The sequence below is a fragment of the Lissotriton vulgaris genome, chromosome 10, assembly GCF_964263255.1.
Source record: "Lissotriton vulgaris chromosome 10, aLisVul1.2, whole genome shotgun sequence".
Classification (NCBI taxonomy): domain Eukaryota; kingdom Metazoa; phylum Chordata; class Amphibia; order Caudata; family Salamandridae; genus Lissotriton; species Lissotriton vulgaris.
In genome coordinates this window covers 963858758-963883495 of record NC_141698.1, presented here as the reverse complement: position 1 = coordinate 963883495, position 24738 = coordinate 963858758, and positions in this window count along the sequence as shown.

The following is a 24738-nucleotide window of genomic DNA, read 5'->3' as shown; positions in this document are numbered from 1 at the left end:
AGTAGAGTGAGTAGTAGAGAGTAGTAGAGAGTGAGTAGTAGAGAGTAGTAGAGAGTAAGTAGTAGAGTGAGTAGTAGAGAGCAGTAGAGAGTGAGTAGTAGAGAGTAGTAAAGAGTGAGTAGTAGAGAGTGAGTAGTGGAGAGTGAGTAGTAGAGAGTAGTAGGGAGTGAGTAGCAGAGAGAGAGAATAGTAGAGAGTAGTAGAGAGTGAGTAGTAGAGTGAGTAGTAGAGACTAGTAGAGAGAGAGTAGTAGAGAGTGAGTAGTAGAGAGTAGTAGGGAGTGAGTAGTAGAGTGAGTAGTAGAGAGTAAGTAGTAGAGAGAGAGTAGTAGAGAGTGAGTAGTAGAGAGTAGTAGAGAGTGAGTAGTAAAGAGTGAGTAGTAGAGAGAGAGTAGTAGAGAGTGAGTAGTAGAGAGTAGTAGATAGTGAGTAGTAGGGAGTGAGTAGTAGAGAGAGAGTAGTAGAGAGTAGTAGAGTATTAGAGAATAAGTAGTAGAGAGTGAATATTTGAGAGTAGTGGAGTAGGAGAGAGTAAGTAGTAGAGAGTAGCGGAGAATATTCCAAAGTTTGGCACAGCACCACTTGCACAATAAGTCCAATCGAATCATATCACTTAGAGTCCTTATTGAAGCGCTGAATCTTGGTGTATATTCAAATGCTTTTATTTCCCTTAAGTTTATGTGCCACAGCCAGCTGAAACGTTTTGTTCTGTACAACAGAACTTCTTTAGGGCGTTCTTATTTCCTTCAAGTTATGTCGGTATCCTTTTGTCATATAACTAGATATTTCTTCCAAATGTTAGACGAGACGTAAGTACATTCTTATTCAAAGTGACTAGGTATCAATTTTACCCACACAATTCGGGCAGACTTGAGTAATTTATAGCATCCTCAAAGTCAGTCTTTCAAAAATTCCAAAGTATAGGACATGATAATCCAAATCCAAATGTTTCTCAAGAAAAGTCATTTTCAATCGTTCGGAATATCGGTGTTTGGGCAGATATGACCCAGGGACCCCCAGTATGCAAGGGGAGTTAGTCCCCCCTCTGCAAATGCGCCAGTGGCCTGCGTTGCAGAGAGGTGTAAAAAGGGGCATAGCCTCATTATACCTCTGTGCAATGCAGCCCCCTGGCACATACTGGAGGTTCCAGGTGGGCTAGTTGGCTCCCAGGGACCCTTAGTATGCAAGGGCAATTAGTTCCCCCTCTCTAAATATGCACGGGGGCTGCGTTGCAGAGAGGTGTAAAAAAGGGTGAGGCCTCATTACACCTCTCTGCAATGCAGCCCCCTGGCGCATACTGGAGGCTCCTGGTGGGCTAGTAGGCCCCAGGGACCCCCAGTATGCAAGGGGAATTAGTTCCCCCTCTGCAAACGCGGCAGGGGGCTGCGTTGCAGAGAGGTGTAACAAGGGGCATAGCCTCATTACACCTCTGCAATGCAGGCCCCTGGCGCATACTGGAGGTTCCAGGTGGGCTAGTTGGCCACCAGGGGCCTCCAGTAAGCAAGGGGAATTTGTTCCCCCTCTTCAAACGTGCACGGGGGCTGCGTTGCAGAGAGGTGTAAAATGGGGCGTGGCTTCATTACACCTCTCTGCAATGCAGTCCCCTGGCGCATGCTGGAGATTCCTGGTGGGCTTTCAGGTCTTATATAGTTAGGAATTAGCATTAAAAAAACCTTTGAAATTCACTGAAAAAAACATAGGTTTCAGGCCTTATATAGTTAGGAATTAGCATTTAAAAAAACTATGAAATTCACTGAAAAAACCTTAGGTTTCACACCAGTTATAGTTAGGAATTAGCATTTAAAAAACCTATTAAATTCACTGAAAAAACCATAGGTTTGACACCAGTTATAGTTAGCTGGAAATTTTACTGACATAAAACCATTGAAATTCCCACGTTATAGTTAGTTGGACTAACTATAACTTGCGCGCCTGCAATGCACTGCTGATGACGTCACATATTACATCACTCATGACATGGTCAGTGACATCACTCATGACATCACTGATGACACCATCCTTGTGACAGAGTGACAGACCTCCTTTCAGTGTAATGTAACCCTTGAAACACATATTCAAAAATAGAAACTAAAATTTTCAAAAAAATAGAGATACCCATACCAGTTACAACAACCAATTCAGTAATACCACCACTCAGTATATACACATCCACTCATTCACCAACAGTTCTATATAGTCACTCATACATATATTCACTCATCATATGTAGTGAAACACCTATACATCCTGTTACACACCGACAGTCATCCGAAAGTTACTCACACACATAATCACACCTGCAAATAAACTATTGAACATCCATTTATTTCCATATACAGCTATACACACACTACCACCTTACTTCTAAGGAAACTTACACATACTTACTCTCTTAAACAATCACTTATAGAAACACATACTTATTTAAACAAGAACTCTTTCAATCTCTCACTCTCACATATACTCACTTATATACATCAATACTCACATATACTAGATTAAAACATATGTAGTTACTGATAAAGACACTAGTGAGACAGTCATTCACTCACTAACACACACATATACACACTCATCCACCCATACAGTCCTGCACATATGCTGTCTTCAAAACACATACAAACAGTGAGTCAGTCATTGATGCATCTATGTGCTAAGTAACACCCCCACCAAACCATACAGACACTCATACTGATACTAAAAAAAACATATAATAACCCATATACACACACATGTAGCTACTCACCAACTCATGCAGCCACTTATACACAAAGTGAAACAGTGATACAAACATTTAAATATTTAAACAATACTCGCTAATATATGTATTCACTAGGATACACTTAATAAGCCAGTTTACCAATCAATTTTTGAAAAAAAAACATCCATTAAGACACTTATTTAAACATTTATTCTTCCATCGACCTTTACATATACATATATAAAACATATTTATTTTTCTGAAAGACACACATTCACTGGATGCTGTCATGAGTGATGTCATGAGTGATGTCACTGACCATGTCATGAGTGATGTAATATGTCATCAGCAGTGCATTGCAGGCGCGGAAGTTATAGTGAGTCCAACTAACTATAATGTGGGAATTTCAATGGTTTTATGTCAGTAAAATTTCCAGCTACCTATAACTGGTGTCAAACTAATGGTTTTTTCAGTGAATATATATATATATATATATATATATATATATATATATATATATATATATATATATATATATATATATATATATATATATATAAATATATTAGATTGATAAGAGTCTGTCGTCTTTTCCTACTTTAAGGTTTTGCAAAAAAACATAAAAAAACAAAACAAGAATTGCCAAGAGGCTGGCGGCCAATACCAGACCTATTTTTTCAACTATTGTCAAACATATGGTTGCATTCCTGTGCTCTGATATTGTTCCTTGCTCTGCTTTACATCATCAAATGACAAGTTTATGCTTAGATAGCTTTCTATTTATTTTGTTACACTCTCATATCTGCCCCTGAAGTCCACAGGTACAAAACCCAGCAGTGACATGTGGAAATTTGGATAAAAGTTGTCCCATAAAATTGGCAAAGTCCGTGTTAAAAATCAGTATTCCTGAGTATGTTTGCTAACTCATCTGTTTCCCTTATTTTGGTTTCTTCAGTTTGGGTTGTGGGGCCCCCTTGCAGGAATCCATTGAGGCAGACTGTTAGCTCTGCAGTGCTGACGTACTACAATCACCATCCAAATACTACGCGAGATGTGAGCTTCGCTGCGCCTGCACTGTTATAGCATTGATTTTAACCGGGCGACACTGGGGTCTTAATGCCCAAAAGTGTTCATTCCTGTATGAATGCACACTGAGTGTTGATGGCAAAGGGTCCAATTAACAAAGCTATTAATCTATTCCTACCAGTGTAAATGGTTGAATGTATGGCGGCAAGAATTTCAGGAAAGATTACCTTTACCTAGCAGTTGAGAATCCCTTTAATCCTTTAGAAAATTACAGCCCATTATGTGGCACAGAAAAAATTCTAAAGCAAGGACTGGGGTGCCAGACATGGAGCAACTGGGCAGAGAAATCGAGTGAAAATGACATCAGCCTTAAAAAGAGCGGGAAAACGACCACTTCTCCTATGGCGGTTCTGTGACGAATAGACACATAGTACAAAGGTTTCCAACCGCAGAACACACCAACAGGAACTTGGTGCTGGTAATGCATGGCGGAGCTCCAACATCGATAAATGTAAAAGTGGCTTGAAGTGTCTGCCCTTGTTTTTTGGTGCACCGGTAGTAAAGGAATTCCTCTCTAGGCTTCCAAAATGTTCTCATATATGAATATTTTGCAAACCTCTTTCATACCATATGATTCTTTTCTAAAATTCTTCAGTTAACTTGACTAAGGTCTCAGGCGGGTGCCCAACTTTTAAGAACATTTATACTGTGCAATTTTTTGCTTAAAGTCTGTGTGGCATATTAATGAGAGGCTTGCATCGTGTTTACATCACACATCCCGGTACATGTGTGATGCAAACCTCTAAGGCAGATTTTGAAGACACACAAAGCCACTTTGCGTGGCCCTGAGTGGCTTAAAAAGATCTGGATGATGATGATATGATAAAAAGGATTTGTATAGCGCTCGTTTACCAACGGTTTCTTGGCGCTGGGGTGGGAAAACATGATCAGAGGGAGGGAGATGTGATTTAATGGTTGTACGTCTGAGAGAATAGCCAAGTTTTGAGGGATTTCCTAAACAAGGGGTAGGACTCTGTTTGGCGTAGCATGGGTGGCAGTGAGTTCCGAAATTGGGGTGCAAGAGAGGCAAATCTCATCCCCCGTGTTTCTTGCGCTTGATGGTTAGAGGAGTCGGGAGATTTTCGTTGGCCGAACGGAGATAAGGGCTAGGAATGTAACGCTGAATTCTGTTGGAGAGGAAAGCAGGCCCATGGGACGAGAGAGCTCTATGGGTCAGGCAGCCAATCTTAAACAGGCAGCGTTGCTCCACCGGGAGCCAGTGGGGCCCTTGAGGAGGGGTTTCACATGATGTGATTTAGGTAGGCTATGCACGAGTCTGGCTGCCTGGTTCTGGGCCAGCTGAAGCTTCTGCAGTTGGTAGGCGGGAATCCCGGCATACAAGGAGTTGGCGTAGTCAATTTGTGACATTACTAGGGCCAATGTGACCTGGACCAGGGCCTCAAAGGACAGAAACTTGCTGATTTTACGGATCCTGCGCAGATGAAAGAAACAAGAAGAGACCACAGCATTTACTTGAGGCTTAAGGGTAAGGTCGCTGCTGATGGTAACTCCAAGGCTCTTGACTGCTCCGGAGGGGGTAGGTGGAGGGCCCAGGATGGGTGGCCAGAAACTGGGGTTCCAGGGGTTGAGGGAGGGCCTGGTTAGAACAAGCTCAGTCTTGTCTGGATTTAATTTAAGTCGACTTGTGTTCATCCATGAACAAATGAATACCATGTTGGACTGAAAGGATTCAATTGCAAGGGGACAGGGACAGGTGTCAATGTTGAAAACAAGCTGAATATCATCAGCATAATTGAAGATGACTACGTCCCTCTTCATTAGATCCAATATAAGTGGCCGGATGTAAAGATTATATAGGAGGGGGGAGAGGGAGGAGCCCTGCGGGACCCCGCAGGTGAGTTCCTTGTTTTCTGATACAAGGTTGGATAGTCGTATAGCTTGATGACGATTGCTGAGGAAGGAGGCAATCAATTTTAAGGGGATACCATGGATGCCGGCGTCTTTGACACGATCGACCAGAAGATTATGGTCGACCGTGTCGAAGGCGGCCGACAAATCCAGGAGGATGAGCGCCTGTGAGATGTTTTGGTCAGCGCCTCGTCTCAGCTCGTCATGGACGGCTAGCAAAATGGATTCAGTGGAGTGTTCGGGTCTAAACCCCGCCTGGTGGGGGTCCAGATAGTGTGAGTGTTCAATGAATGTGCTGAGGCAGCTAGTAACATAGGCCTCAAGGATTTTGCCCAAGAAAGGCAGCAGCAAGATGGTTCGAAAATTACTGGGAACAGTGGGGTCTGCGTCTGTTTTTTTTTAGAATAGGTCGCACCTCTGACATTTTAAAGCAATTGTGAACTATGCCTGAGGAAAGGGAACTATTGAGAAGAGACAGCAGGATATCGGGGAACTGAAGGAAGATCTCACGGGCAATGTGAGGGGGCAGCAATCTGAGGGTGAGCCCGAACGAATTTTTTTGAGGAGAGAAAAAAAATGTCTTGAGTAATGGGAGGAAAGGAATCAAAGGATGAGCGATTAGGAGATCTTTGCGTGGGTTCCGGGGGGGATAAATATTTTGGGATGCTAGCTTTAATTGTGGCAATTTTTTCAGAAAAGTATGTGCTGAGAGAGTCACAAAGTTGTTGGGACGGGGCTGGTTTGGTAGTTATCCGATCAGGTTTGACGAGCTCGTCCACAATGGAAAAGATCTCCTTCGCTTTATTACCAGAGCTGAGGATTTTATGCGAAAAGTAGTCAGTCTTGGCTTTCAATATGTCGGCTTTATATTCATTCAGGGCTCTTACAAAGATGGATTTCAGTATAGGGCAGTACTTCTGATCCATTTACGCTCTTAGTGGTGAACCAACGTTGTGCGTCATGGGGTCTTTTTTGATTTATCTTCCTAAGTGGGGCCAGAGTGTCCCTGCCAGCGGCCAGCCAGGCATTGAGGTTCTCCGCCTCAATATGAGGGGAAAGCTGGGGGTCGTGAGAAGGGCGCCTGGGAGGTTTAGAGGTGGCTAGGAAGGAGCAGAGTTCGGTAGTGTTTACCCTACTTCAGTTCCTTGCCTTGATCATCCCTGAGTGGGGGGTTTTGACCGGGGGGGGGGAAATGGGAATGGAAAAAGATATAAGGAAATGGTCTGACCATGAACATGGGGTGATCTGAATATTTAAAATCTCCAAATTAGAGGACCAGACCTGGAGTAACGCAGCGCAGCACAAATCATTGCATTGCGTTACTATACCCTGAGAAGGCATTTCATGGCTTTTGATGCATTCCCAGATTTACCAGTGCTTGTAAACTGGGAATGGGCCTAAAAATTACACCGTCCTAGGCAAGGTGTAATGAGGAGAAATATCTTTATATTTCCTTGTTTCTTCCTCTTTCTATGTGGGCATTTTGCAGCACAGAAAGAAAGAGGAGTGTGCCTCCAAGGACTATTTTTGTGCAGGAAGGAATCCCTACCTCCACAAAAACAATCCTGCATCTGACTCAGGCACCCTTGCACCATGCAAGGGTGCCTGCATTGGTGCTAGGCTGCCAAAAGGGTGCCAGCGCAAGGGAAAGGGCAGGAATGTGCAGTATTGACTTAAATACGGCGCAGTCCTGCCCTTTTCCTTTCACACAGTGCAGCACAGCAAGGTGATGTGCTGTGCTGCACTGCGTCATAGGCTAGTAATTGAGAGCCTAAAACTTCAATTTTTTCTGCTTTGATTTACTGCTCCAATCATTTTCTTCTCCGAACAAGTATCTGTTTCCACTTTCTGAGTGTGCTCTCAGAGTCATGTCACAGTTACAGTGACCTGTGCATAGTTTGTCATGGGTTTGGTACAATTTGTGGTATAGATGTCCCAAGAAAAAAATGTCCCTCCCAGGGTACCGAATGCTGTTTCACCCAGCCCCCTCTGCATGACACATCCTCCTCCACTTCAGAGCTCTCTCCATCAGATAACCTCTACTCCGGCCAGGCTACTTATCACCTAAACAAAGCAGCCTGGCTAAGCGAGTTAAGGCTGATCAATCACCAGCGACCAACAGAAGGCTGGCATCTGGCTTACAGAAGAGAAAGTTCCATAACTTCACTTCTGTGGCAACGTGTTGATTTTATTAATATCAATCTTTAGAGTTGTTGAGTGATATTTTATCCTTTCCTAGCAATAGTTATATTTAAGTAAAATATTGCAATGTTAGCCAATGAAGCTTAGTATCCACAATGGGGAAAAATAAAATGAGCATTTTTTCCTCACCAGGGCATATAAAACAGCTTGTATAAGGTCCCTACTTATTGAAGGATTCAAATTTTGCAAGACCGGACTATACTTACCAATAGCCCATACATAACATAAAAGAATAAGAAGGCATTCGGCAATGGAGAAGGTCGAATCGTTTATTCAATCAAATGCAAAACCAGTCAGGGGAGCCTCGGTCTACATGACCCACGGAGGTGCGCAGAGGAGACTGGCTAAATACAAGTGATACAAAGCATATATACGTTTTCACACATTCAGGTTAACACCCTACAAGGAAAAATACAAGTTGTCAGTGAGCCATCAGGAAGACCCATATAAGGCACCATTGAATGCTAGTAGCTAAGCCGGAGCTATTCCGGGGGCAGGTCGGTGAGGTGCCCTCTTGTCTATCTAGAGCGCGGGGAGTACAGGAACAGGCTCTGCTAGAATGCACGCATCCCACAAGAGGGGCAGGGGTGACCTTGGGTTTCCCTGAGCTACACACAAAAGATCAGAGACGCAGGCTAAGCAAGTCAACATGGTTTCGTACCAAGAACTAACTCACGTGACTTCTGGGAAGCAATACATGAACACGGGGAAACGAAACAAGATGTCCAGAGTTATATTAATAGATCTAAATGGTCCTACATGAATCAATCGTAAAGCATACATATATTGCGTGATACTATATGGTTATTCATAAGCATATAAAGTTATATGGTACATAGTGGGCCAATCATGAATACATATAATTTTATATCCGAACAGACGGCCCTGTTGGCCCACTATGGCCAATATAACTATTTCAATACACAAATACCCCCTCATCGATCTGCATGAGGTCTGTTACTTCTTTCTGAATCATTTGTTTCTCAATGTTTTTCTGCCGGGAAAAGATCAGATCAGACGTTATCCTGGTTGCACAGAAAGTGCAACATGCTGGGCCACATTGAAGGCATAAACAGCATGTAAAAATAACCCCAAAGGCTCCTGCTAAGATCATGAATATCTTCCAACCCCAGGTAGCCAGGAGGCCCCAGAACCATCCACTGATGGACCAAGAGCCGTTCTCTTCATGAATCTCGCTGGCTAATCGATGTAGCTTCTTAATCGCGGGAAGATGGTAGGGGCCGAATCGGGAATAAAAACGCAACAAGAGCTGTCGATCACACTGCAGGCTCCACCCCTATCTGCTAAGGTGACGTCTAACACCTTCCGATTTTGAAGAGAAACAAGCCTTGTAGCCTGAAGTTCAACGGTAAGGTTGGTCAATATTTCCGTCGTGGTCTGAACCACATTTTCTACTATTCTAGACAAGCGTCTTATGTTTCGACTATTAAAAATCGGACCCCAGAATGGAACTAGACCCTTTCAAATGTCTTCAAACTGCTGTAGCGAGGTATCTGACTGATCAGTACTATCGGTATCGTAACTCCTAATAGTCCGATTAGATTCTACCTCTCTCTTTACTAACCAATGAGTCCTATGGTAATCAGAAGGGGCAATATACACAGGGGGATAGAGAAAGGAAAGATAACATCGTCCTGCCCATCCCAGAGGAAGCCAAGTATAAGCATTTTCCCCGCACACAAAATATACATTAGGGGGGTGATCATCGGGGGAGAACTATCGGTCTGCAGCGTATAAGTATAATTACAAGTGCTACTCCCTACCCTAATGTGACCTAGTCCCCTTATACAGAACAGGGAGGTAGCATTTATTATGGGGATTGGCAGAGCTTTATCATTTGTAACATTGCATTCCTTGAAATGCTGGAAATACAGAGTAGAATTAAAAAGTTCAAAATCCTGCATTTCTTCCTTCAACCAGGTGTCATTTTTGGAATCAGTATATACGTTCATACAGGCATTTGGATCTAAAGAACCCTGACCTCCATCCCCTTCAGCATCAAAACCTTGGTGTCGCTCTATATATTTCAAAATGGCTTCATAATCCCTTTCAGAATATATTTTAGGATTTGCAACATAGTGTGAATACATTAACGATAACAATTGCCACCATGCTTCACAGCTAGCTAAATAGGATAAAGGAAGGGAGATGAATAACTCATGCTGATGCATGACTGACGGTAACAATCCACAAACCCAACAATTCGTTTTGTTTGTGGTACTGTGGGTCTGATGCAACATTTCAATAAAAACATTCTTTGAATAAGTTTCCCTATGCCTAGCCTTATGCGGAGGCAGAGAACAAAAGAGATGTTCTTCTGGAGCAGGGGTAGTTCTCAACAATTTCTGCACTGGATGTTGAAATTCCAAGTATATAAACACACACATCATTGTTACAGTAATTATGACAATAAAAGCAACAAATGCTACCTTCACTCTGGTGCGCCATCCGGAAAACAGTTGCATATTATTAATATAACGCAGAGGGGCAAGTGGTCGTTCATCTTCCATCATAAATCGAGCAAAAGGAAACATACTCTCTATAAGTCCACATCTATCTCGTTCCCTTGCTAAAAGTCCAAAACTAATCTTTGTATCCACAAAGTACGCACACCACCAGAGGGTTTCTTCTTCCCACCAAGGTATCTTCTCCCTGTGTCCGTTTTAGGGCCTCACAGGCAGACCCCTATCGTTCAACAAAGGAAAAGCAAACTTTCAGATTCCAAAGGTACGATCGCAGCCCTTAACTCAGTCTTTCTTTCTGAACAGAGCCTTATTGACACAATGTTCCAAGCTCTCTGCGAGTTCAGTCCAGTGTCTCGCTCAGTACCCCAATCACTCTATTCAAGGTTTTTCAACACAAAGTCTTGGTCTACTTTCTTCCATTAGAGAGTGGGGTACTGCGCTGTTTTCGGGGCCGCAGATCGTATCGACAACTGCCAGGTTGCTCCTGGTCAGATAATAATTCAGCAGCATGGGTAACAGACTTGGTCACCCCTTGCCATGCCTCGGGACAGGCAGTTGCTTCTGACTGAGCTGTCTCACCTTCCCCTTCAGGCAGCACTTCACTTGATTGCCCGATTTCATGAGCATCCAAAAAGGGGACAAAGCTTTTAATCAGCTCTCCTTCATGACTCGGCACTCGGTCTTTGTTCTGCCGATCAGAAGGCAAGGGCAGTGGCAGGCGCTTCAAATGGCTGACATGGATCCAGTGTTTCCGGCCATGCACCTTCACCGCCGTCCTCGTAACCAAGATGATCTGTTAGGGCTCGGACCACCTGGGCTCCAAACTCGATGTCCGCTGGTAGTTCTTCACCAATACCCACTGGCTGGGCTCCAAACGATGTCCAGGACCCTCTGGTAGTGGCTGCAATGTGTCCGATACCTGTTGATGAATAGAACGCAGATCTTTAGTCAAGGCATACAGGTAATCAGTCATCAACGGGTAATCAATATCCCTAAACGATCTGGGCCTAGGGAGTACCCATACATTTGCAGGTCGTCCAAAAATTACCTCATAAGGAGACAGACCGGTTCTAGTATGAGGGGTCGTTCGAAGGGACAATAAGGCCAATGGGAGGGCATCAGGCCACTTCAATCCGGTGTCTGCACAGATTTTGGCCATCTTTAGCTTCAAGGTCCCATTATATTTTTCAACCAGGCCCGCTGACTTCGGATGCCTAGCAGCATGGAATTTCTGTCTTATTTTTAATCCATCACAAACACTTTGTACAAGCTAGGCATTAAAATGGGGCTCGTTGTCTGACCAGATAATTCGGGGCAGACAATATCGGGGGAAATATTCCTTGATTAAAACCTTTGCAGTAGCAACTGCAGTGGTATCTTTGGTGGGGTAGGCTTCGACCCATTTACTAAAAGCACACACCACCTCCAATACGTACTTTAAATTATTCACACGTTCCATTTGTATGTAGTCCATCTGTATGACTTCAAAGGGCAAGGATGGCGGAGCAAAATTGCCACTCAAAACAGATTCTCTACCTCCAGGATTATGCCGTAAACACACCGGGCAATATTTGACAATGTGTGCTGCTATTTTGGAAATGTTCGGATTATACCATACTGGGTCTAATACTGCACTAATTCCTTTTGCACTTATGTGGGCCGGGCCATGCGCCATGTTACTACTGCATATACTAATGCATTAGGGAGCAACCATCGCTGTTTCTCAGATCGGTCTATCCAACATTCATTCTTATCTAATTTCCCAATCTCCCATTCCCACCTCTGCATCTCTTCCATCGTCGCTTCTTTCTGTAACTCTTTCACACTTTCAATGGTATTATCAAAAAGGGATGTTTCGGTGGTCCATCGGGCAGATGTACTAGGAAACATGGGACTTCCTTTAGCCTGAGCTGTTTCTTTTGCTACTGAGTCGGCAAAGGCGTTTCCCTTTCCAATAGAATCTACAACTTTCTTGTGGGCACTGCACTTATTAATGGCCGACTTCTTTGGTAATGTCAGAGCAAATAGTAATCGATCAATCAAAGGACCATGTTGAATTTTCTGGCCATGCGTAGTAAAGAAACCCCTCTCCCTCCACAGCCTCCCAAAACTATGGGCAACGCCAAAGGCGTATTGGCTGTCTGTAAAAATATTCACTCTCAGACCTTCACTCAATTCACAAGCTCTTAGAAAGGCTATTAGTTCAGCTGATTGGGCTGAGTGGTGTGAAATTCTTGCGGTTTCCACTACTGTCTCCAAAGTTGTAATGGCATATGCAGCTGTTGCAGTGCCATCTGGTAGCTTAAAACAAGAGCCATCCACATACAATTCCCCCTCAGGTTCAAGTAAAGGAGTATCAGTTAGATCTACACGCCCCTTTGTTTCTTCTTCCGTTCTAAATACACAATCATGGACATCAACTCTTTTATCTTTCTCGGGGAGAGGCAATAGCGTGGCGGGTTCAAAGAAGTACATCTTTTAATAGTAATATGAGGGGCAAACAGTGTCAGCTCATATCCTGTCAATCTAGCACTCGTCAGGTGCTGGGTCTCAGTTTGATTTAAAAGGATATCCACAGCATGCGGTACCATGACTGTGAGGTCAGTGTTCAGGATTATTCCTTCTGATTGTCGGATGGCCAGTGCTACTGCAGCAGTGGCCCTCAGGCAACTTGGGAGGGCTCGAGCAACAATATCTAAAACCGAAGAGAAAAATGCACAGGGCCTCTGTTTTCCTCCAAAAGTCTGAGTTAACACTGACAAAGAACACCCATCTACCTCGTGCACATAAAGTGAAAAAGGCTTCAGGTAATCTGGAATTCCCAACACAGGTGCAGAGCAAAGAGCAGATTTTAAAGATTCAAAGGCTTCTTGACATTCATCCGTCCAGGGCAGGGGTTCATGCACATCTTTGGTTGTCAAATGCAACAAGGGTATAGAGAGAAGTGAATAGTTAGGAATCCATTGACGACAGTAAGAGGTTATTCCAAGAAAAGCACGAACATCACGCTGAGTACGAGGTACAGACATGTTAGTTATAACAGATATTCGTTCATGAGTTAATCGCCTCCCCGCTTTCGACAGGAAATGGCCTAAGTAGGTCACTTCCTGTCGACAATATTGGAATTTAGAAAGGGACACTTTATTTCCTTTCTTAGCCAAATGGTGTAACAATTTTACCGTAGCCTCTTTGAATCCCTCCTTAGTATCAGAGGCCACTGAAGAAAATTAATTCATCAAGAACTGCCTTTAAGGCTTGGCTATAAATGCTAGGACTTTCGGTATAGCCTTGGGGGGCGCGTGTAAATCTAAAACTTCGGCAAGCCAATGAGAATCCGAAGATATGCCTGCTATCAGGATGAATCGGGATGCTAAAAAAGGCATTCTTCAAATCTATCACAGAGAAGTACTGAGCTGTGGGAGGAATCATAGTCAAAATAGCAGTTATATCGAGTACCACTAGATATTGCAGAACCACTATTTTATTAACCTCTCGAAGGTCAATCACAAAACGATATGTGTCCTTATAATCTGGGGCACCATCAACTGGGGCTTTCTTCAAAATCGGTAAAATCGGGCTATTACAAGTATTTGCCGCTGTTTCTTCCACTACCCCCTTCTGTATAAGGTCGCAAATAATATGTAACATAGCCCGTTCACCTTCTGGTGAAAGTTTATACTGTGGAATGCGAGGCAGCTGCGCATTAGGTTTCAAAGTGATGGACACGGGCTATCTTTAACAGAGCAACATCAGTGTCTCCTGTAGCCCACAATGTCTGAGGAATTGTAGAAAATTCGGGGGGAAGGTGTTCACTTTTTGCTAAATATTGAGCGTCCGTCAAGGAAGGTTACTGCATTGTCAAATACACACCATCCGGTGAACAATAAATCCGAGCATGTAAGTTCTTCAAAATATCCAAACCCAAAAGGTTCTCCCCACAATTTGATGTCAACAGAAAGGGTGACTCTATAGAGATAGGACCTACAGTGAAAGGCAAAGGCTTAGAAACGGGGCTTACCACAGGTATTCCAGAGAAACCTACCAATGCGTTATTTTGGCCAGACAGAGCAGCCCCTGGGACATTGTACGAGCAACTGAACTATTCATTGCTCCAGTATCCAATAGGAATTTTCCCGATGCACCCAACAGTTCCCCATGTACATAAGGTCTCTCTTGGTCAACTGGTACTGTCATGTGGCCCCCTCTCTGTCCTTGGCTGTCTCATGCATAGTCTTGTCCATCATACCCGTCCTCTCTATAATTCTAGTTATAGTACTGCCTATTTTGTGGGTTATCAAAATAGTTTTTTCGAGAATCCTCCTTCTCTCGTCGCATACTATTTCGATCCATATTTCCCCGGCCCCGTCCTCGTCCCCTACTGGGGCCATTTCTGGCCAACAACAGAGGACAGCCCGCCCTCCAGTGCCCCTCCTGTTTACAATACGAGCATTGATTAATGCCGGTATTTGGGGGACCTCCTCTTCCTCTACTTGCAGCTACACCCCTTTGGGAGGAACCACGCCCACCACATCCTGCATTCTGTCCTCTACTAACTTGCTGTAACAGAACTCTAGTCTTCAAATCTTTTTGTTTTCTTTTTGGTCTTTTCCTTGCTTTCATTTTCTCGATGCTCATAATACTGAGCCATACTGAGGATCACGGACGGGGTGGCCGTAGTCCACGTACTCTCGGCTGCTTGTAGACGAGACATAATTTCCAGAAGCAAATTCGTAAAAACTCTGTTCACAAACAATCGTATCCCCCCATCTGCAGATAGGTCCTGTCCACTAAAATCTATGAACGTTTTCTCGAACCTGGTGAAGAAATCTGAAACACTCTCATACTTCTTTTGTTTACAAGCCGTTAATTTAACCCAATCTATTTTTCTAGGAGGGAGGAGGGTCTGCATATATGTAATAATTTTATCTGGTACTGCCAAAACTTCATCTCGGGGTTTCTCTACAGGTTTACGTTCCTTATCTCAAGTTTTTAGTTGGTTCCATGTTCCTCCCAGCTAGGGAACATGACCTGTGTCATGTATTTGTCTCCAAATATCCACTGGAATTAGGAGCCCAAAGAATAGTTCGATATCAGGTATCGTCATAATGGCTGAATTAGCAGCTTCTGTCAACTCCTTATAATAAGCAGTGGGGTTTTCGAGGGTCAGGAAGTTGAGGCTTTAAAGTGAGGACCTTGCTTTGCTTCCAAGGGGTATAAACCCATTGTTCCTGAAGTCTTGCGTCTCCTCGAGCTCGTGTCACTACATTATTATGATCCCGCACTTCAGCAATTCAGGGAAAAAGAGGGGATGTACTTCTCTCATGGGGTGCTGAGCTCCTCAGTCGGCGCATTTTCTATGCATCCGTTCACGATAATGTAGGAGAGTTGCCACATTCTGATATACTTCATCAGCCTGCAATTGGAACTTATGGGCTCGATCTCGGATATCCCTCGGTATTTGAGGAGGGAGTCCTTTCTCGAAATACTGTTCCCATAGCAAAATTAATCGAATCGCCATGTTCTCTAGAGCTAGTTGCTGTGCAACGTGTTCAAAATCTTTCATGGTACTCCAGATGGGAGTGGAGGTGACTGTCCATTTGTGCAATATTTTCCTCCACCTTCCCTTTATCATAAGCTATGGCTTTCTGAGTAACAGTCTGTCCTGATTTAATCTTCCCCAATTTCTCTTCCCTTATCCGTCGACGTTTTACCTCCTTCAACCATAGGTTCAAGGAGTCAAACATCGACTGGCGACTTTTCTTCATAAACATTTTATTTTGGAGAAAATTAATCTTTTTCTCGTCGAATGACCCCGTTAGAGACCATTGCAAGTCAGCATTGTCGTTCGTATATTTATGCCATAGGGTATTAAACAGGATCGGTGTAAGACCGTGTTTGAAATACATATCGAAACTGGGGCTTCCTTCGGGAGGGGCGGGCTGTCTTTCTTCTAGTCGAGCACCTCTCCGACAGCAGCACCCAAAACATATTTTACTAAAACAAGGCATAACAACAATAATGTTACAATTCTTATTTACAAATTTTCAAACATTCCTTGCATGCGGGCGCGCCCTCTTCACCATTCACTCTCCCACACTCCTCATATTTTTCAACCACATAAAGTGCTGTAAAGCGCGTCAGGGTAAAAATGAGCTCAATACAAATTCAATGCAAACAACATGTCTTCAAAAATTAACAGAGCCTGTCGACTCCTGTTCGGGGAATCAATTCAAAAGAATTCCAGACCAATCCGAAATTCAGCCCCACAAAAGACAGTCCGTAGACCTGTCTGATATCACTTGGATCACAAACTCACTCTCAGGTCATCCCCCGGTCTGCTCTGGTTGTGCCGGGCTTCGTGGCACGAAGCCCCAGAACCCTAGCTTACCCAGTTGCTCCCCAGGTTTCCCCGGAGTGAACTTGGCCGGGCGAGCACTCCGTACTCTGCGAGGGCACCAAGTGCTATCTCCAATATTCACCAAACAAATACACAAGGAGTCTACCCGTGCAGCCCCTGCGCTGCAACGTCAGACCCCCCTGATTCCCTTTTTGGACCGGCTTCCCCGGCCACCATCAAAAAGCAGACTGCTATTACCAAGCGAACACTTCTTCCAAGCGTCGTTTCCTAGTATAATCAGATAGCTCACTCACCTGGTGCACTCAGGCCGATAACAAATTCTCCAATGTCGACTTCTAGACAGGCCGACACAGCCTGTACTTCTCTCGGGTTAAGCCCGTAGGACTCCGGCGTAGGGTCTTCAGCAGCTGGGAGTGATACTGGGCTCGAGGGCGGAATCTCCAGTTGTCATACCACAGGCGGGTGTTTCGGATCAAAATTCTGTTTGTCCACCCACTCGGCCAGACCTCCTCCCTGTTCCTTCTGCTCCTGTTTACAGGAGGGGACGACCCTATTGCGGAGTCCCGGTGAAGCCGCCAACTGAAGGATTCAAATTTTGCAAGACTGGACTATACTTACCAATAGCCCATACATAACATAAAAGAATAATAAGGCAGTCGGCAATGGAGAAGGTCCAATCGTTTATTCAATCAAAAGCAAACCCTGTCAGGGGTGCCTCGGTCTACATGACCCACGGAGGTGCGCAGAGGAGACTGGCTAAATACAAGTGATACAAAGCATATATACGTTTTCACACATTCAGGTTAACACCCTACAAGGAAAAATACAAGTTGTCAGTGAGCCAGCAGGAAGACCCATATAAGGCACCATTGATTGCTAGTAGCTAAGCCAGAGCTAGTCCGGGGGCAGGTCGGTGAGGTGCCCTCTTGTCTATCCAGAGCCCGGGGAGTACAGGAACGGGCTCTGCTAGAATGCACGCATCCCACAAGAGGGGCAGGTGTGACTTTGAGTTTCCTTGAGCTACACACAAAAGATCAGAGACGCAGGCTAAGCAAGTCAACATGGTTTCGTACCAAGAACTAACTCACGTTACTTCTGGGAAGCAATACATGAACACGGGGAAACTAAACAAGATGTCCAGAGTTATATTAATAGATCTAAATGGGCCTACATGAATCAATAGTAAAGCATACATATATTGCGTGATACTATATGGTTATTTATAAGCATATAAAGTTATATGGTACATAGTGGGCCAATCATGACTACATATAATTATATATCCCAACACTTATAGTTACCAGGTCCCCAACCCTGGGGCACCTAGGGGAGACTCTAGGGGTGCCTAATGTGTACAAAAAAGATAGAGTATCACTTTTAAAGTGCCCATACCACCAAAGTCGAACTTGAATACAATTTACTTTTAAAGCCAATCTGCAAAGCCAGGCTGCATTTAAAATGACAACAGGCATTCAGCAGTGCCCACATGCAAGAGAAGGAAATCTGCTGGGCCTCTAAACTTCCATGCCCAGTTATATACTAGGGACTTATATGTAGATTGCACACCCTGGCCCTTTTATCTACTAGGGACTGAAACAGTCTGTCACTGTCAATTGTAAATGTACCCTATTACATGTACCTTTTAAAACATAGCACTGGCCCATGGCCAGTCAGAGTCAGTTATCACCAGTATTACCCAGCACAAAATGGGAGTGAACAGAGCTAAATGATGACTTTCTAACATGCTACACCTCAATTCAGTGCATATCCAATCCCTAGTCATTTGTTTAGGCCAATTGGTACTCTAAATGTGTTGTCGATCCAGCTCTTGGCTATTATTACAGCCTAGCAGATTATGGACTTTGCCAGTTTGATGGTTAGGGTAGCCAGCTTTGTACTGTTTCTGTGGGGCATTTAGCGGAATGGCAGTTGTAGGATGAAGATATTTTTTAACTTAGATTTCCTCCTGCCAGAGATTTTTATTTCCTTTGTGCAGAAAAATCCAAGGTTATGTTTTTGATATATCTTTTTTCCCTTTCATTTCAGTTCAACCTAAAAAGGCATGCTTTTTTTAGTTAAAAGAGTGCAGTTGTATCACAGTTTGTTTGATTGAATAAACTATGTCAGGGTCGTTGCTGATCACATAGTAGAGCGAACATAGTTTTAAAGAGATTCAGCCCTAAGAGTGCATACTACAGCATCTTGCCACCATGACATTAGTGCAAGCTCCTTTGTTGAACACAGAAACTGCATGAGATGAGTTTGGTCGCCTGCCACATATATGATCCGACAAGAAGGCCTGGGCACATGGTGAGATTAGATGGCGACCAGGTGCAGTGGGATCTAGTGCAGCACGTATTCTGGACCTGGAACTTAGCACATAACAATGGAGTTCTGATTATGGTGATGCCCCCCTCTCTTGGAACAAACATAAGGTCGGTGGTTGGATAAAGACTGAGTCTGCTGGGTGGAAAACCGATGCATGGAATGTTGTGCTACCTTGAAGTGACAGCAAAGATCAATACCACCACTGCTGGTGCTGGCAGAAGTGAGGGAGGTAAACTGAGGATAAGACGGTAAATATTAAAATAGTTGCACACAAAAAAAGTCTAACTCTCCCAGACCTCAAAGGGTAGTATAGTATCCATCTGCCCAGCTACAGCATCTGGTACCAGCACCAAATTCTAACAGATAAAACAGATTCTAAGTGAGTATCATGGGAATAAAGAAATGAAGAAAATATTCAGGTTGAGGCAAAAGATGATCATAGGGAGCATACACCTGATTAAAAAGATGCAGGAACGATGGATACGAACTACCACAAACATTTTCAACACAGTACTCTGTCATAATGATTTGAACATTTGGTGCTATCTCGAATTAGACACAATAGAGAAAGAGGAAGACAGAAGAGGATTAGCTGCTGCCTGGTGCACAAATCTAGTCTTATATATGAACGATTAGAACATTGAAATGTTGGGAGCTCCATTGAAAGTCAACAACGTCTGGCAAGTCAACAACGTCTCCTCGGCATGCTTCAACATCCTACGCATGCTACGGAAGATCTTCTGGTGGATCCCCACCGAGACCAGGAAGACCGTCACCCAGGCCCTCGTCACCAGCCGACTGGACTACGGCAACGCCCTCTACGCCGGTACCACCGCCAAGCTCCAGAAGAGACTCCAGCGGATCCAGAACGCCTCAGCCAGACTCATCCTCGACATCCCACGAACTAGCCACATCTCCGGACATCTGAGAGACCTTCACTGGCTCCCCGTCAACAAAAGAATCACCTTCCGCCTCCACACCCACGCACACAAAGCCCTACACGACCAAGGCCCGAGCTACCTCAACAGCCGAGTCAACTTCTACGCTCCCAAACGCCACCTCCGATCAGCCAACCACACCCTCGCCGCCGTCCCCCGCATCCGAAGAGCGACTACAGGAGGAAGGTCCTTCTCCTACCTGGCCGCCAAGACCTGGAACTCCCTCCCTCCCGACCTGCGCCTGACCCAAGACCACCTCTCCTTCAGGAAGAAGCTGAAGACCTGGCTGTTCGAGCAGTAGCGGCTTCCCCCCCCCCCCCCCCCCCCAGCGCCTTGAGACCCTACGGGTATGTAGCGCGCTTTATAAGTGTCACTGATTGATTGATTGATTGAAAACAATGTAATGCTCCAGGCTTATAATGGCTGGTATAAGCCTGGAGCTCCAACATTCTAATGTTTCTTTGTTCACAGCTCTGGCTGTGAACAAAGGCTTCAGGGAGCCTGAGGGGATTCCAATCCCCTCACGCTCCCAAAAGGCTTTGTTCTTTTTTTAGAGCATTCTGACCTCTAGTTGCAGAATGTTCTAATAGCCTTATAGCCCTTCGTAGCCTTCATAGCTGGGCTATATCGGCTATTAAAGTTCCTCTCCCTTGTTAAACTCTTAAACGCTGGAGAGGGCCTTTAATAGCCGGTATAGCCTTCTCCGGCGGGCTATAAGAGTATAATTAAACATTTGATGAAATAAGGCTCACTATGAGCTGTCACTATAGCAGTTCCTATTCTATGTTATGTTATAGTATGTTAATTAAATTTATGTTTTTAAAATGTATATTGCGCACAGCTACCCCAATTGGATCTCCCAGTGAAGAGCATGTAAGAGGGCACTCAGGAACAACAAACTATAAGAACCAGGTCTTCAGACTATCTGGAAAGCAAGAAGTGAGACACTAATTGTCAGCGACTCTGGAAAAGAATTCCAGAGTTTCAGGCATAAACATGCAAAGGAGCATCCATTCATGTGAACTAGGGGGAACCTAAGCACATTAAACAAAGCACAGTTCACTGATCGCAGAGATCGAGGGGGGTGATAAGGCACAACCAAGTCCTGCAGGTACCTTGGACCAAGTCCAGCTTTAGCCTTGAACATATAGCATAAAGCTTTAAAGTTAATGTGCTTAGAAATCATGAGTCAGTGCAGTGCACAAAAAGATGAGAGACCAAGGAAGCTGGTAAAGAAGCCTAGCATTTGCGTTCTGCACAATCTGTAGTCAACACATTGTGTCTTTATTGATACCTATATATAGCACGTTGCCATAATCGGTAAACAGTCAAAATATCGATTTTTTAATTTCGACTTACACTTATATCGAGTTGCTAATATCGATGGGAAAGAATATCGATGTCCAGAATATCGATGGCCAGAATATCGACCCTAAGGTAAGTAATATCGAAATTACTTATATCGATAGCATATATATCGATGTAAGTAATTTCGATTTACTAATATGTGTTAGAAATTTTAGTTAAGTATTTAAATTAATTGTTATAATATGTGTTTAATATGTTTTTATAAATAAAAAATATATAAAAGTAAATAATATGCTTTACTACCAGAGCGGGTTGTGGGTTTTTAGGGGAATAGGGTGGGAAGTAATTTATTTGTAATTAAATAGTTATTTTTTAATGATTAATTTATTTTGCAATTAAATATTAATTGGCAATTAATTATTTTAATTGATTAATTGATTAATTAATTGATAATCTATGTATATTTTAAAGTAAATTATATGTTTTACTACTGGAGCGGGTTGTGGGTTTGTAGGGGAATAGGGTGGGAAGTAATTTATTTGTAATTAAATAATTATTTTTCAATGATTAATTTATTTTTCAATTCAATATTAATTGGCAATGAATTATTGTAATTGATTAATTGATTAATTAATTGATAATTTATGTATTTTTTTAATTAAATTATATGTTTTACTACTGGAGCGGGTTGTGGGTTTATAGGGGAATAGGGTGGGAAGTAATTTATTTGTAATTAAATAATTATTTTTTAATGATTAATTTATTTTGCTATTAAATATTAATTGGCAATGAATTATTTTAATTGATTAATAGAATAATTAATTGATAATTTATGTTTATTTTTAACTAAATTATATGTTTTACTACTGGAGCGGGTTGTGGGTTTATAGGGGAATAGGGTGGGAAGTAATTTAATTGTAATATTAATTAATTTTGGGTAAAGGAGTATTTTTAGTGTTCAGGGTCAGTTTGGGTTTTTGGGTAAAGGGGTATTTTTAGTGTTCTGGGTCAGTTTTGGTTTTTGGGTAAAGGGGTATTTTTAGGGTTCAGGGTCAGTTTTCAGTTTTTGGGTAAAGGGGTATTTTTAGGGTTAAGGGTCAGTTTTCAGTTTTTGGGTAAAGGGGTATTTTTAGGGTTCAGGGTCAGTTTTCAGTTTTTGGGTAAAGGGGTATTTTTGGGGTTCAGGGTCAGTTTTCAGTTTTTGGGTAAAGGGGTATTTTTAGGGTTCAGGGTCAGTTTTTAGTTTTTGGGTAAAGGGGTATTTTTAGGGTTCAGGTTCAGTTTTCAGTTTTTGGGTAAAGGGGTATTTTTAGGGTTCAGGGTCAGTTTTCAGTTTTTGGGTAAAGGGGTATTTTTAGGGTTCAGGGTCAGTTTTCAGTTTTTGGGTAAAGGGGTATTTTTAGGGTTCAGGGTCAGTTTTCAGTTTTTGGGTAAAGGGGTATTTTTTGGGTTCAGGGTCAGTTTTCAGTTTTTGGGTAAAGGGGTATTTTTAGGGTTCAGGGTCAGTTTTCAGTTTTTGGGTAAAGGGGTATTTTTAGGGTTCAGGGTCAGTTTTAGGTTTTTGGGTAAAGGGGTATTTTTAGGGTTCAGGGTCAGTTTTCCCTACGGTTGCACCCACTGGAGTGGGAATAGTAATTATTGTTAAGTAAGTATATATCATATATTATTTTTAATTATTATTTTTTAAATTAAATATGTATTATTAATTTTTTTTACCATTATTACATATATTTAAATATGTTTAAATAATTAATTGGTATTATTTACAGTATTTTTTATGTTATTTTAAATTTTAAAAAAAATCGATATATTTAACAACGATATTTTTAACATCGATATTATTTTTTCGATATTTTGGTACTTACCATGTTGTACATAGGGCGTCGATATTTTTGCTATCGATATAATTACGCCGATATTTGTGTAGGTCGAAATTCTGTCTGTCGAAATTCTGTCATAGATCCCCATAATCCAACCTAGATAAGAGTAGGGCTTGAATTACAGTCCTTAGAGCAGGAGCTGGACTCAACTAAATGTTCTTTTTCAGCCACTTAAGCACTGCAAAATGAGTGGCAGTCACCTTAGTGACTTGCAGCTTCATCGAAAGATAATAATCCAGAAGAAAGCCCAGATATTTGGCCTTCTGAGATGGAGTTGGCAGAGCTACCAGAAATTCTACCAATGTTGTAGGTCTCCAAAGAGTAGAGTTCTTACCCAGGATCATGACCTCAGTTTTAAAAGCATTGAGCTTGACCGAGTTGTTATTCATCTATGAGGAGATGCAACTTAAGTCCAGGCTAAGTTCGGAAGGTTCGTGATGCTGTGCGGATGACAAAGCAAAGATGATGTGTGAGTTGTGCACTTAAGTAAACAGGGTTAGGCCACAACTCTCAACTACATCCGCCAGAGGTCCGACGTAGATGTTAAATAACAAAGGACTCAACACAGAACCCTGGGGGACTCCTGAAGTTAACACATGTGCCTCTGACCTGGCACTAGATAAAAACACTTGAAACAATCGATCTTTCAAGAAGGATAACAGCCAAGCCAAAGCAGAATCATCAAGGCGAGTTACAGCAATCTTTCCGCCAGGATGGAGTGTGACACTAGCAAAGACTGCACTCAGGTCTAGCAAAATGAGCGTAGCTGTTCTGCCCTCATCAATACACTACCTCAAGTGTTCAGTTATACCCAAAATAGCAGATTCAGTCATATGATCAGCCGTGAAGCCCAACTGGGATGAAAAAAGGAAATTCTGAGCCTCCACAAATGAAGTGAGTTGAGCATTAACAAGCTTCTTCAGAATGTTTGAGCAGATATGAAGCAAAGAAACTGTCCAAAAATATGGCCAATTGGCTCGGTCTCAGCTAGCTTTTTTTCATAAGAAGAAGAACCATATTTCCACTTCTGAGGACAAACCCATGCCATAGAGAGGAATTAAGAAGATCTATTATTATAAGTAAAACGCTTAAATCCAGATGCCTAAGCATACTAATCTATGCATGATTATCTCCAAAAGTTGGGTTGCTTTGGCTACAATTTCCAGGCAGACCTCTGGAATCACAAATGATCGCCCTGGCGCTGGTGCTGACTAATGGAGGCCATCCTACTTCTGTGATATGCAAATCATCAATTAACGAAGTCCATGGACAGAATTGATGGTCAAAGATGAATGGAACTATGGCCTACTATAACCATTAACTGCTAGTAAATGTCCACATACAACATATTACACCCGAGGGTCCCAAATAAAATATATCCAAATCAGTTGACATCAGATTCTGCTAAAATAGGGGAATACTGTTGAGAAGCAGGTAAACAATTACAGAGAACTGAAGGAAATATATTTCAACAAACCCCAGGACGATGTTTATTAGGACTGAATGATTAGAACAAAAAGGAAAAACAGGAAAATATATATTTGTATCCTTGGGTTTACCTGGGTGACTAAATGGAAATGCAA